General features: G+C 45.5%; 1 pseudogene across 1 annotated transcript in view; it reads right to left on the bottom strand.

The window, feature by feature from the left end:
• LOC113430823 (neuroligin-2-like) overlaps positions 1 to 14,218 on the bottom strand; it is a 70,723-nt pseudogene that overhangs the window by 20,113 nt on the left and 36,392 nt on the right. Inside the window, exon 3 of the transcript XR_015746208.1 lies at positions 63 to 212. The product of XR_015746208.1 is annotated as a neuroligin-2-like (transcript). The remainder of the gene's footprint in view (positions 1 to 62; positions 213 to 14,218) is intronic.

Genomic DNA, 14,218 nt, shown 5'->3' with positions numbered 1-14,218 from the left:
GGTCACCCTTCTTCTCCCCGTGGCAAAGGCCTAGCCTGGGACAACCCCCCTCCCCCCCATACCCAGCACGCCGAGCCGGTAGTTCAGGGTGACAACAATCACATTTCCATACGCAGCCAGCACACTGCCATCAAACATGTTTCCAGTGCCTTCCATGTACGATCCACCATGGATGAACAGCATGACGGGTTTTTTCCCACTGTCTCGGATATCTGTGGGGGGCAAGAAAAATCACCAGCATGAGGCAGAGGAACCCAAGAGAGAGAGCAAGTCCATCCTTTTACACCCCATATCCCCCAATCCTGACCAGGAGAGGCCTATAACCACAACGTCTGAAGGCCCTCAAGAAGCCGGAGGTGGCCATCTTGTCTTCTGGAGAACCACTTGGAGTTTTGGTTTTGGACCCAGAGAAGCGTCCATCAACAAGGAGAAGGGTCCTCCAAGCAAAAGAACCTCAGGCCACAAGGTTGGTGGGGAGGCGGGATAGCCTTCTGACCAAGGCCATCTCCAACTACTCAACCCAACCAACCAAGCGGTGTTGACCAGCACTGAACGACAATGCGTTAAACCTAGTTTTGGGGAATGGAAACATCTGCAAGAGAGCAACCAAGGAAGCCTTCCACCCAACGAAGAAGCATGGAGGAGAAGCTGCAGTTTGAGGAGAACCCAAGGACCACCTGAGGAGGCCAGGGTGGTCTAGCAGGAGAAGGAGAAGCTTGGCGTGAAGGGGTTGGCAGGAGGCTGAGGAAGGGCTGGAGCAGAACACACTTAGGGAGGGGGAGAGAAAGATGATGATGACGAGGACGAAGTGGACAGCCCAGGCAGTCAAGAAGATCCAGGGTTTCCCACCAGTAGGGGGTTTTGGGGGAGCAACCCAAGGTGATGAAGAGGAAGAGGACCAGTGGAGGGAGGAAGGTGGGCAGCAAGAGAAGGGGGATGATGAGATGGGCCACCTGGGCCAGGTGGGCATCGCAGGGCAAGTGTGTGTGAAAAGTTTTGAAAGGTCCACCAAACCGAGCTGCCAAACTTTTTGGAGATGATGTTCTGGAGATGATGTTCTCCTGCTTTTAGCCCCCCTTTGCTTTGCAAAACTGGCTCCCGGGTGTCAAAAGAATTCGGGCGGTGGGGGAACCTCCTTGCAAACTGCAAGTCCACCTCTATTTTTTTTGGGGGGGAGGAAAAAAAACTACCAACCCAACCACCAACCCAATGCCCCCTCCCTCCCCTCCCCCCACACCAAACCCCTGCTTCCTGTTTTTAGGTCACATCCCATTTCCATGGCAACCCAGAGCCTAATTAATGCAGCGCAAGGGGGAAGCGTTAATTAGGCGCACAAGGAGGCCTTAATTAGCAGTTTCCATTCAGCCCCTCCCTTTGTCTTTCCTGAGGGGAAGGAGCGGGAAGGGGGGTCGAGGAAAGGGCACCCCCGCTGCATCTGCATGAGGGCACTCTTGATGCACAGCTGTCTCAGGAGAAGGTCTTTGTAAATTCCTCTCCTTCCTTCATCCAATCCTTTCTCTTCCATCCTCTCCCTTGCTCCCTCCCCCTTTCTCTCCCTCTCCCTTCATCCTTCCTTCCTTCCTTCCTTTCCTTCCCCATCCCTTCTTCTTCCTTCTTCCATCCCATTCTTTCTCTTCCATCCTTTCCCTTGCTCCCTCCCCTTTCTCTCCCTCTCCCTTCATCCTTCCTTCCTTCCTTCCTTCCTTCTTCCATCCCATCCTTTCTCTTCCATCCTCTCCCTTGCTCCCTCCCCCTTTCTCTCCCTCTCCCTTCATCCTTCCTTCCTTCCTTCCTTCCTTCCTTCCTTCCTTCCTTCCTTCCCCATCTCTTCTTCTTCCTTCTTCCATCCCATTCTTTCTCTTCCATCCTTTCCCTTGCTCCCTCCCCCTTTCTCTCCCTCTCCTTTCATGCCTTCCTTCCTTCCTTCCTTCCCCATCCCTTCTTTCCTTCCTTCTTCCATCCCATCCTTTCTCTTCCATCCTTTCCCTTGCTCCCTCCCCCTTTCTCTCCCTCTCCCTTCATCCTCCCTTCCTTCCCCATCCCTTCTTCTTTCCTTCCTTCCTCCATCCCATACTTTCTCTTCCATCCTTTCCCTTGCTCCCTCCCCTTCTCTCCCTCTCCTTTCATCCTTCCTTCCTTCCCCATCCCTTCTTTCCTTCCTTCCTTCCTCCATCCAATCCTTTCTCTTCCATCCTCTCCCTTGCTCCCTCCCCCTTTCTCTCCCTCATCCTTCATCCTTCCTTCCTTCCTTCTTTTCCTTCCCCATCCCTTCTTCTTCCTTCTTCCATTCCATTCTTTCTCTTCCATCCTTTCCCTTGCTCCCTCCCCTTTCTCTCCCTCTCCCTTCATCCTTCCTTCCTTCCTTCCTTCCTTCCTTCCTTCCTTCTTCCATCCCATCCTTTCTCTTCCATCCTCTCCCTTGCTCCCTCCCCTTTCTCTCCCTCTCCTTCATCCTTCCTTCCTTCCTTCCTTCCTTCCTTCCTTCCTTCCCCTCTTCTTCTTCCTTCTTCCATCCCATTCTTTCTCTTCCATCCTTTCCCTTGCTCCCTCCCTTTCTCTCCCTCTCTTTTCATGCCTTCCTTCCTTCCTTCCTTCCCCATCCCTTCTTTCCTTCCTTCTTCCATCCCATCCTTTCTCTTCCATCCTTTCCCTTGCTCCCTCCCCTTTCTCTCCCTCTCATCCTTCATCCTCCTTCCTTCCTCCCTTCCTTCCCCATCCCTTCTTCTTTCCTTCCTTCCTCCATCCCATACTTTCTCTTCCATCCTTTCCTTGCTCCCTCCCCTTTCTCTCCCTCTCCTTTCATCCTTCCTTCCTTCCCCATCCCTTCTTTCCTTCCTTCCTTCCTCCATCCCATCCTTTCTCTTCCATCCTTTCCCTTGCTCCTCCCCATTTCTCTCTCCCTCTCCCTTCATCCTTCCTTCCTTCCCCCCTCCCTCCTTCCCCCATCCCTTCTTCTTTCCTTCCTCCATCCCATCCTTTCTCTTCCATCCTTTCCCTTGCTCCTCCCCCTTCTCTCCCTCTCCTTTCATCCTTCCTTCCTTCCTTCCTTCCCCATCTCTTCTTTCCTTCCTTCCTTCCTCCATCCCATCCTTTCTCTTCCATCCTTTCCCTTGCCCTCCCCATTTCTCTCCTCTCCCTTCATCCTTCCTTCCCCATCCCTTCTTCTTTCCTTCCTTCCTCCATCCCATCCTTTCCCTTGCTCCCTCCCCTTCATCCTTCCTTCCTTCCCCATCCCATCCTTTCTCTTCCATTCTCCCTCCCTCCCTCTTCATCCTTCCTTCTTCCTGTTCCTTCCTTTCTTCCTCCTCCCTCTCCTTCATCCTTCCTTCCTTCTCCTTCCTTTCTTCCGCCCTTCTTCTTTCCTTCCTTCCTTCCTTCATCCCATCCTTTTGCTTCCATTCTTCCTCCCTCCCCTCCCTCCCACTTTCCCTCCCTCCCTTCCTTCCTTCCTTCCCCATCCCTTCCTTCCTCCATCCCATCGTTTCTCTTCCATCCTTTCCCTTGCTCCCTCCCCATTTCTCTCCCTCTCCTTCATCCTTCCTTCCCCCCATCCCTTCTTCTTTCCTTCCTTCCTCCATCCCATCCTTTCTCTTCCATCCTTTCCCTTGCTCCTCCCCTTCATCCTTCCTTCCTTCCCCATCCCATCCTTTCTCTTCCATTCTCCCTCCCTCCCTCTTCATCCTTCCTTCTTCCTGTTCCTTCCTTTCTTCCTCCCTCCCTCTCCTTCATCCTTCCTTCCTTCCTTCCTTCTTCCTGTTCCTTCCTTTCATCCTCACTCCCTCCCCTTCATCCTTCCTTCCTTCTCCTTCCTTTCTTCCGCCCTTCTTCTTTCCTTCCTTCCTCCATCCCATCCTTTCGCTTCCATTCTTCCTCCCTTCCTCCCACTTTCCCTCCCTCTCCATCCTTCTTCCTTCCTTCCCTATCCCATCCTTTCTCTTCCATCCTTCCCTTGCTCCCTCCCACTTTCTCTCTCTCCCCCTTCATCCTCCCTTCCTTCCTCCATCCCATCCTTTCTCTTCCATTCTTCCTTCCTTGCTCCCTCCTTCCTTTTCCTTCCTTCCTTCCTCTCTCCCTTCTTTTCCTTCATTCTCCTTCATTCTTCCATCCCATCCTTTCTCTTCCATCCTCCCTCCCTCCCTTCTTCCTTCCTTCTTCCAGTGGCTGTTTGCAGTTAAAATGGACTTTCTATTACTTTCTCCCTGCTGCTTAACGATTCCTGCCTTGAGTTGGGGGAGTGGGGTTAGACTAAAAGACAACGCTCCCTGTTCAATTAAGCATGTCAAGGGAACAGGGTTGTTTTCCTTTCACTTACGAGGCTTGAGGGGTGACCTTGGCAATGCCCATGGGGCAGGACCTCCCAAAATGGCTGACCTACCTCCCCGAACTCCTTAGCCAACCATATTCACAATGAGTGGCAGTGAGCGACGGTATTAATTGTACACAATGAATTGAATGCATTAATAGTTTCAATCAAATTCTATTGATGGGCTGGCCTTGCTTACCTCTCCTACCACCACAAGCAGATTACTACACCCACGTCTGAATACATCCTCACCCACTGTCTTCTATGTTCAAGTTCAAAGATCAATTCCCAGAATTCCTCGTGCACCAAACAACCTTATTGACTTGTAAGATGTATGGATTTCAACTCCCAGAATTCCCTGCCACGAATTCATTCCTTTTGAGATGTGTATTGTGGCACGCTTAACTCTCCTGCAATCCCTTCCTCTGCAATCTCTCTGCCCTAGGGCAGTGGTCACCAATCAGTGCCCCACGGCCCACTGGTGGTCTGCGAGAAAACTTTGGTGGGCAGCAGATAAATGTCACCCCCAAAGCGATTAATCCAGGCTGCACAGAAACACAAGGCTGCTCAGCCCACATGGCCCGCAGGAACCCTCCCCACTCACTCCTTACCCAGCAAACTGGCCTGCTAAGTTGCTATTTTTCCTTTTTCCCTGACCATCAGCTGTTCTACTGTGCTGGGAGATTTAGATTAGCTTGGAAGCAGGAAACGGTTGGATTTCTTGCTTTCTAGCTAGTCTTTAGATCTTCGGCTCTGCTTTTAAGCACAGCCGAACCTCCCTTAGGACTGAAGGTGCTATTATTCAGTGCAGACTCACTGCAAGCAAATTTTATGTGACAGACTGAGCTAGCCAATGGCAGAGAGATAGATCTCTGAATGATTCTGTGAGAGACTCAATCTGCCTGCCTACTTTGCCTGATTTTAGGTAAAAGTTGCTCTTTTTTAATAAAAAAAATCAAATTTATATAAATATTTATAATATTTACATACAAGCCATGCCCAGCCCACATGACCACCAAGCCACACCCACAAATTAGGCCACATCCACAGAACCGGTTAGTGGTCCCTGGGATTTAAAATTATGAGTTTGGTGGTCCCTGAGGTCCAAAAGGTTGGCGACCCCTGGACTAGATGATCTCCAAGGTCCCTTCCAACTCAGTTATGCTCTTAAGGAATGGTTCTCACGCGTTCAAGTTGTATGGACTCTTTGTTTACTCCCAGCTAGGCGCTCCTCACGTGACAATAGGGTGTCTGAACCTTTTTGCTTCTCAGCCAGCGGACCCCCCCCCAAACATCTGGAAGGTGTCGCAGCTATTCAAGGTACTGCTAAGAGTCCAAGCAGGAGGGAAACAAAGGGAGAGCTAATCTCCAGAAGACTTGTAGGTGGGAAATGTGGCCTCCTGCCAGCCAGCACCGTAAAGCCACCAATGTGCCAGCACATTTCCAAAAGCCATGCCTTGGGGAAATCCCCAAGTCAATTCAAACTCTCTCCATATTCTTCTCCTCGTGGAAGCCGGGGAACTGATTTGGGGAGCTGAAACATCTCGAGAACTTAGGGAAGGAAGTTCACACTTGTAGAGAGGGCAGCTCATCGCTGGTTCCAATTGTCTTCTCATTCTGTTGGATCATTAATGGTGGGGGGGTTCTTCAGTTGCCACCATGTGACAATAGACCAGAGGTCTTCAAACTTGACAAGCTTGAAGACATGTGGACCTCCAAGAATTCCTCCCCCAGTCGTGTCAGTTCAGGAATTTTGGGACAGTTGGAAGTCCACCAGCCTTAAACTTGCCAAGTTGGAAGACCCTTGAGATAGATGATAAGATAGATTAGATAGATAGATACTGTAAATGATTGATAGAGATAGATGATAGATAGATGATAGATAACTATAGAAAGGTAGATGATAGATGATACATAGATAGATAGATAGATAGATAGATAGATAGATAGATAGATAGATAGATAGATAGATAGATACCCTGTTTCTCCAACAATACGGCCTCCCCCAATAGGAAGTCCCAGCATGTTTTATAGGCATGAAATGAAATTAAGCCCCTCCCCCCAAATTAAGGCCTATATTAAAACATGTGAAATGGGGGAATGGTGGGGGGGCTTGCCATTAGGAAGTACTTTTGTTGCACACCCGGATATGGTGCTGCCTGTGTAGACCCCGATACAAAGTGCCCCACCAATGCCGAGGTCAACATCCAAGCCGTCGCCGCCCACCCGAAGATGCAAGGGGGGGGGGAATTAAGTCACCCCCGAAAAGACGGCCTAGCCATTTTTTCGGGGCTCAAAAAAAAAAAAAAAAGACCCAACCTTATTATATGAGAAACACGGTAGATAAGATAGATAAGATAGATCAAGGGTCTTCAAACTTAACAACTTTAAGACTGTTGGACTTCCAACTCCCAGATTTCCTCCCCCAGTCATGTCAGCTCAGGAATTCTGGGAGTTGGAAGTCCACCAGTCTTAAACGTGCCAAGTTGGAAGACCCCTGCGATAGACAGTAGAAGAGGCCAAAAAAAAGGACATCTTCCTAGGAGAAGCATCCCACTTCTGGAAACATCTCCTGGGGAGACATCCTCATGGTGTTGAATCCTGTTGGGATCAGATGGAATACTAGGTTTGTCCTTAAAACATATGAACTGACATATGAGTTTCAGGCCCTCTTCTCTAGGGTTTCGTCCTGATTGTTCTTCTTCGAATTTCATGACGCCTTCCTAAGCAACGTTGAGCAACACAAGAGGCCAGAAGACTTCCTAAACTGTTGGGCAACCAAGTTCCCCACAAATAGTCCTTCAGTAGCATCTCAAATGGAGGGATTTGGCCAAAGGGTGATCCCCACTCTCTCTCTCTCCATTCTGGTCTTCCCAGATCGTTAGATGGACGAGAGAAACCAATGTTGATGACATCTGAAGAGCTTCTTTATGTTAGTCAAGGTTGCCTGATCCATGATTAACAGGCAGGAAGCAGCAGGTGAAGCTAGGCAGAATTCGCACCTGATACCTGTACAAGTAGCCCCCCCAAGGCTGTGTCTCTCCACTTCTCTTCTACACCAATGACTGAATCTCAAACAATCCATCTGTTAAAATATTGAAGGTTTGCAGATGACACAACAGTGATTGGTCTCATTCGAGACGACGACGCATCCGCCTGCAGACAGGAGGTTGTACAACTTGCCTCATGGTGCTACCGGAACAACCTGGAACTGAACACACTCAAAACCCTAGAAATGGTGGTTGACTTTAGGAGAACCCCTCCCATGCTACTCACCTCTTACAATACTGGACGTCACAGTGTCAACAGTGGAGACCTTCCAATTTCTGGGTTTTATCACATCACGAGACCTAAAGATGGACACCTAACATCAAAAACATCAAGAAAGCCCAAAGAAGAAGGTTCTTTCTGGGTCAACTCAGGAAGCTTCAAACTGCCCAAGGAGCTGCTGATCCAGTTCTACAGAGGAATTATGGAGTCTCTAAAAAAGGATGCAAATGACCAGGAATATTAAATCCTTCCTTTCCCCTCCATCCAAGTCAGAACCAAAGAAGCTTCTTGGTTGAGAAGCGAAGCATCTTTTGCTGATCCAGTTCTACAGAGGAATTATTGAGTTTGTCATCTGCACCTCTATAACTGTCTGGTTTGGCTCTGCAACCCAACAGGACAGACACAGACTCCAGAGAGGAATTAGGATTGCAGAAAAAAAACCCATTACTACTAACCTGCCTTCCATGGAGGACCTGTATACTGCACGAGTCAAAAAGAGGGCTGTGAAAATATCTACAGACCCCTCATATCCCAGACATAAACTGTTTCAACTCCTACCCTCAAAACGATCCTATAGAGCCCTGCACAGCAGAACAACTAGACACAAGGACAGGTTTTTCCCAAATGCTAAACTAAACTATGATTCTTGACAAATGTATCTTTTCTTTTTATGTACACTGAGAGCATTTACACCAAGACAAATTCCTTGCGTGTCCAATCACACTTGGCCAATAAAGAATTCTATTTAGAGCCACTTGAAGACGGGTGGACTCCTTCAACTCCTCGAATCCCCTGGCATTCATGCATTCCTTTCGATGGGTACGCCCATTGCAACCTTGTTGTTAACTCTCTTCTAATCCCTTTCTCTGCAATCTCAGAGGAATTTCACTCTAGGGGATAGGAGGGGGAAAAAAAACAGGTGTGGCTGGCTGGGGAATTCTGGGAGTTGGAAGTCCACCCGCCTTCCAGTGTCCCCCACAAGGAGAGGGACGGGGGGAAACCCAAGATAAAACGTTCAGGCCTACATCCCATCCAAGAACATCACGAGCCCACATTCTGTTCTGGAAGGATTTACCGCTGGCTCATCTTCAGAAGAGGCTGATCGGAAAGGCGCTTCCTGGAATTTCCCCAAGTCCTCCATCTCCAACCCGCCACCTTTTTCATTGCGCCCAGAAAACGTTGGAAGAGAGGAATCCTGACGCAGACGGTTCTCAAGGACTCGGATGAGGGGCCTGCATGTGAGGCAGGGATGGGGCCAGGACCATCAGGGAGTGATGAAAAAGCAAACACAGACAAAGGCAGCAGCCCCCACCTTTTAAGGTTTAATAACGAATTCTGTTCTGAAGGCTGCTTTCCCCTAATTAGCTCCGACAAGAAAGAGCCTTGCCAAGTTGTTTGTCAAAGCTGCCAAAAACCCAGAGATAAGAACTAATTTACAAGATTCTCCAAACACGAACTAAGATGTCCACCTGTGCTGTCCAGACAGTTTACAATTAATGGGAATTGGGATAGTTAGTTAGGAATTAGGAGCTGTCCCCTTAAGGGAATGCATCATGGTAAATGTAGTTAAGGTATCCTGGGAAATGTAGTCCATGTCATGCGGCCACATCTGTAATCCTGATTGGTCACTGAATTGACCCTTGGTTGGGCTGTGGGAGGTTCCTTCACTCTTGCCTGAACCCAGCATCTTGCTGGCGTCTCACCTCCTTGCTCCTTCGATATGGGTTGAGAGATTACCATCCTTTTACACCAGAAAGTCAGCTATGCAGAGAATTGGACATTGAGATGAATCTCGACGTAACTGTAAGTTATATTTGAGGATGCCTGATGAACCAATAAAGAGACTTTGTATGGATGCCTTTGTGGAGTTATCTGTGTGTCTTAAATTCAGCTAGTAATTATAAAGAGCAGAACAGTAATAAAAGGATGGTAATCTTTCATCCCATATCAAAGGAGTAAGGAGCAAGGAGGTGAGATGGCAGAAGGCGGCAGTAGCAGAAATGGCCAAAGTCCAGGCCAACCAACAAGCAGAAATGGCCAAAGCTCAGCAGCTGAGCTTCAGAGCTTCTTTGCTGTCTGCAAAGAATGCTTTTCCAAATCTGGCTTTTATCCTCTTGAGGGAGGGGCCATTACCTTGCAGCCTTACTCCTGAGTTGCCTGTGCTGCTGTAATTGTTCTTTCCCCTGAGCAATCCTTCGTGCACGTGCATTTAGCACAGGCTCCTCGGGAACCTCCTCGTCACTGCTGCCAGCCCCACAATCTCTGAAGGCAGCAGCCCACTCCCTAATGGTCCTGGCCCTTCATCAGAGTCCTCACTCTCCTCAACCATCTACACCTGCTGCCGGCTAACCACAACAGGGAGTGGAGTGCTGCTTTCGGAGATTGTGGAGGCTGGCAGCAGCAGTGAAGAGGTTCTCCGAGGAGCCTGTGCCCAGTGTGCGTGCACACAGGGCTGCTCGAAGGAAAGAGCACCTGTAGCAGCACAGGCGACTCAGGAGTAAGGCTGCAAAGTAATGGCCCCTCCCTTAAGGGATAAAAGCCAGCCTGAGAAACCGGAGTTCTCTGCAGGAAGCAAAGAAGTTCTTGTACTTCAAGCCTTGTGGAAGTTCGGAATATCTGAGTTGGTGTTTGGAGACTCTTTGATTTCTTGTTGAGGAACTTTATCTGGTGTTCTTGGCAGCTTTGCAAAAACTTGGCCAGGCTCTTCCTAATTAGTTGGAAGCAGCCTTTTATCCGCGAAGGAACGGGATTCATAAATGAAACAGTAAAAGGTTGTGCTGGTACCTTTGTCTCGTCTTTGCTCTCTGGGAATCAGGTTTGGGTCAGAACAGTCACTTGCTGTTGTTAAGCGAGTAACACAACCGTTAAGTGGAGTCGGGCTCCCCCCATTGACTTTGCTGGTCAGGTGGTTGCAAAGACAACAAATGGTCAAAATTGGGAGCGTCCTATCAAATTCTGAACCTGTCAACAGTGGTGTCCCCCAAGGCAGTGTTTTAGGACCAACTCTCTTCATACTCTACATAAATGACCTCTGTGATCATATTAAGAGCAACTGCATTCTCTTTGCTGATGATGTAAAGCTATTCAACACCACAGGCAATACTGCTACCCTTCAAAAAGATCTTGACTATGAGGGAGAAGGCGGAGCTTCGCCACGACGATACAGCTGCAATCTCGGGGCTCCGAGATCGCAGCTGATATTTTCGCCCCTGGTCGGTCCTAACGGACCTAAGCCGTCCCGTAGAGACGGTGATTGTGAAGGGCACACTCTGTGGAATCCAGGGACATTGCAAAGTCCCTGGTTGATCCGGGAGAAGTCCTTTCGCCGGCGGCGGAGAGGCAGCCTCCATAGCTGCTGAAGTCGGGACAGCTCCGGAAAGGAAGAGGCTGAAAGTGAAAGTGTGTCGGCTGGGTGAGAAATCTCTTTTTTTTTGCTAACTTGCTGAGATTTGAAAGGACACTCTGAATATGAGAAGAAACCTGTGAGATTTTTTTTGACAAAACTGTATGAGCAGCGTTTTTTAAAGGAACGTCAAATTGAGGCTTGGATTTTTTTTTTTTCTTTCTCTTAATTTTTTTTTACTGGACTCTAGCGTGATTTTGTAGTTAACCGGACTGAATTTTCTCTTATATATATATATATTTACTTTTTATGCTCCTTTTTGATTTTTTAATTTTCTTTTAGGACAGAGGCTCCCTTTGGTTATTTTCTCTTCTTTTTTTTAATATATATATACATGTAAATATTTTCTTTTTTTTTTTCAACTTAAACTATTTTTTTTGGTAGGAGGGGGGGAAGTGTATTAAGAAATTTTGTAACACTGCCAACTAGAGGCTTGAAATATTTTATTTGAATTGGAGAGAACTGTGAAAAGACTCCTTCTCAAGGACATTTTAATTTGATAAGATAGAGGGAAGAGCACAGCAGAATATTATTACAGGTGCTTTTCTGGACTCTTATCAACATTTTAACACTTGAGGCTTGGCTTTGAAGCTTGTAGAGAAGAGAGTCATAATAAGAGCCTTGGACAACTAAACAAAGTGCAGTGTGTTTTTCTTATCTCTTTTCAGTTGTGGTACCCCTCCTTACCAGCTTCTCTGTAAATTTTAATTTTAGTAATATTCTTATTTTTGCTTTTTATTTTAAAGGGAAAGCCTCAGAATTTTTGTCTTTATTTTTCTTTTCTTTTCCTTCTTTTTACTGGGATTTTTTGCTTTTTCCATCCATGTTTTTGGACCATTCTGCCTTTTTCTTTTTATTATTGAGATTTCCTAATTGGATTAAGGTGTGAAGAACCTGAAGGAATTTTTTCTTTTTTTCCTTATTTTTGTTCTTTTTTATTATTATTATTATCTTTGGGCTTTTTTCTTCTTTCTATTTTTCATTTTTTTATTGTGGACCACTTCATAATTGGATTAGGGTCTAGAAGAACCTGAAGATTTTTCTTCTTCTTCTTCTTTTTCTCCTTTTTCCTTTTTGCCATCGAGCTTTTTACTATTGGATCTTTCCATCTTGGATTATAATTGGCTATTCTACCAGCGTCCAAAATGAGCAGGAAACCCATATCTTCTGGCGTTTCTACCTCTACCTCTGCCTCCCCACCAGCTGGAGGACAACGTTTAATTCAGACAATGTTGAAGCAAGATAAAGAACAAGAAAAAGTGACCTTACAGATGATTATGCAAGGAATCCAAGATCTCAAGATAAAAACAGATACTATTGAACAAAGAACAGAGAAGATTGATGAAAAAGTGGAAAATATTCAACAAATGATGGTGAAGTATGATGAGAGATTCCAAAAAATTGAAGAAGAAGGTAAACAAAGAGAGGAGAAGATTGGAAATATTGACAGCAGATTAACAGTGGTTGAATAAGATAAAAGTGGGATGTTGAGGTGGGAGATGGAGAGGTCAGAATTCTATCTCAGATTTCAAAATATAGAAGAAAAAGGACAAAACTTGGCTGCGATAATGATAGAAATTTTGGCGGATGCTTTGGAAATTACAGAGGAAAAGATGATGGATGGAGTAGATGAGGTATATCGAGTTTTTACAAGATATGCGATGAGAAATAACCTACCAAGGGAAGTCCATATCAGATTTACCAAAAAATCTATCAAAACACAAATATTACAAGCTGTAAGAGAGAAGACAGTGAAATACAAAGGCAAAGAGATTGTGGTTTTAAAACAAATACCCAGAAGAGTGAGAGAGATGAGAAGAGAATATCGATTCCTGACCAAAATGCTATTGAAAAAGGAAGTGAATTATAGATGGCTGATTCCAGAAGGATTAATGTTTACCTGGCAAGAACAGAGACATAGAATTGATTCAATTGAGAAAGCAGAACTTTTCCACGCAGAATTTTTTGGAAGGAGAGAAGAAGAGGCAGAGAAAGAGGTCTCATAAATTGAGTTTCAAGAGGAACAACTGGAGACTGAAAAAGAGGAAGGCGCAGTAGGTGGACAGGTGGATAGTAAAGAACAGCGTGAAGTAAGATCCACGAGAGCTGTTAGACCTAAATATAAAGCATAACCACGGAAGAAAAAAAATTGATTACAATGAATATAAATGGACTCAATTCAGCTGTTAAAAGAAGGAAAACTTTTCATAAATTAGAGAAATTAAAATTTGATATAATTTGTCTACAAGAAGTACATATTAAAAAACAACATGAACAATTGTTAGTACAGCCAAAATTAGGGAAAATATTTACTTCTTTGACTCAATGTAAGAAAAGAGGAGTGGTTCTATACATTAAAGAGGCCATCCCAGCAAAATTGATTTATACTGATGAAGACGGAAGAGTATTAATGGTGGAAATAATGGACAACAATATAAAAATACTCTTGATTGCAATTTATGCTCCGAATGATAAACAAGAAGAATTCTATAAAAAATTACACATGAAAATAACTGGACTGGACTATGTTAATATAATTATGATGGGAGACTTCAATGGAATTGTGGACAATAAACTGGACTATATAGCAACAACAACAAAGCAAAATAGAAAGATTCTCCCTAAATCCTTTTTTAAAATGACAGACGAATTAACCTTAAAAGACATTTGGAGAGAAAGAAATGTTAAAACTAAACAATATACTTTCTATTCAAATAGACATTTATCATGGTCCAGATTGGATATGATTTGGATCTCAACAGAATTAATATCTAATATTCAAGAAACAAATATTGAAATAAGTACTTGGGCAGATCATAGCCCAATGACAATTAAATGGAAGGGACAAAAAAAAAGATCGAGATGGACATTAAACAATACTATCTTAAAGGAAAAAGATTTTACACAATGGATGGAGAAAGAATTGGCTTTTTCTTTAGAGAAAATAAAAAGAAGATACTTCAACACAGAATGTTTGGGATACAATGAAGGCATATGCTAGAGGTTTGATAATAGATTACCGTATATACTCGAGTATAAGCCGAGTTTTTCAGCCCATTTTTGTGCTGAAAAAACCCCCTCGGCTTATACTCAGTCAGATTCCCTCTGGAAAAAAAATGGTGTGGAGCTCCGGAGCTGGGCAGCCGCTTCCCTGCTTCCGTGTTTCCTTTGCAACTTTTAAGCATGGGGGTAATCGGAAGCAGAAAAGTTCTTGCATGAGGATATGTTGTTTTTTTTTTTAA

The sequence above is a fragment of the Notechis scutatus genome, unplaced genomic scaffold, assembly GCF_049901735.1.
Source record: "Notechis scutatus isolate UNSWTSFEM ecotype Mainland unplaced genomic scaffold, rNotScu1.2 NSCUCTG35, whole genome shotgun sequence".
In the NCBI taxonomy this organism is placed as follows: domain Eukaryota; kingdom Metazoa; phylum Chordata; class Lepidosauria; order Squamata; family Elapidae; genus Notechis; species Notechis scutatus.
The sequence above is the reverse complement of the archived record's forward strand: the minus strand, read 5'-3'. Positions and strand labels throughout refer to the sequence as shown.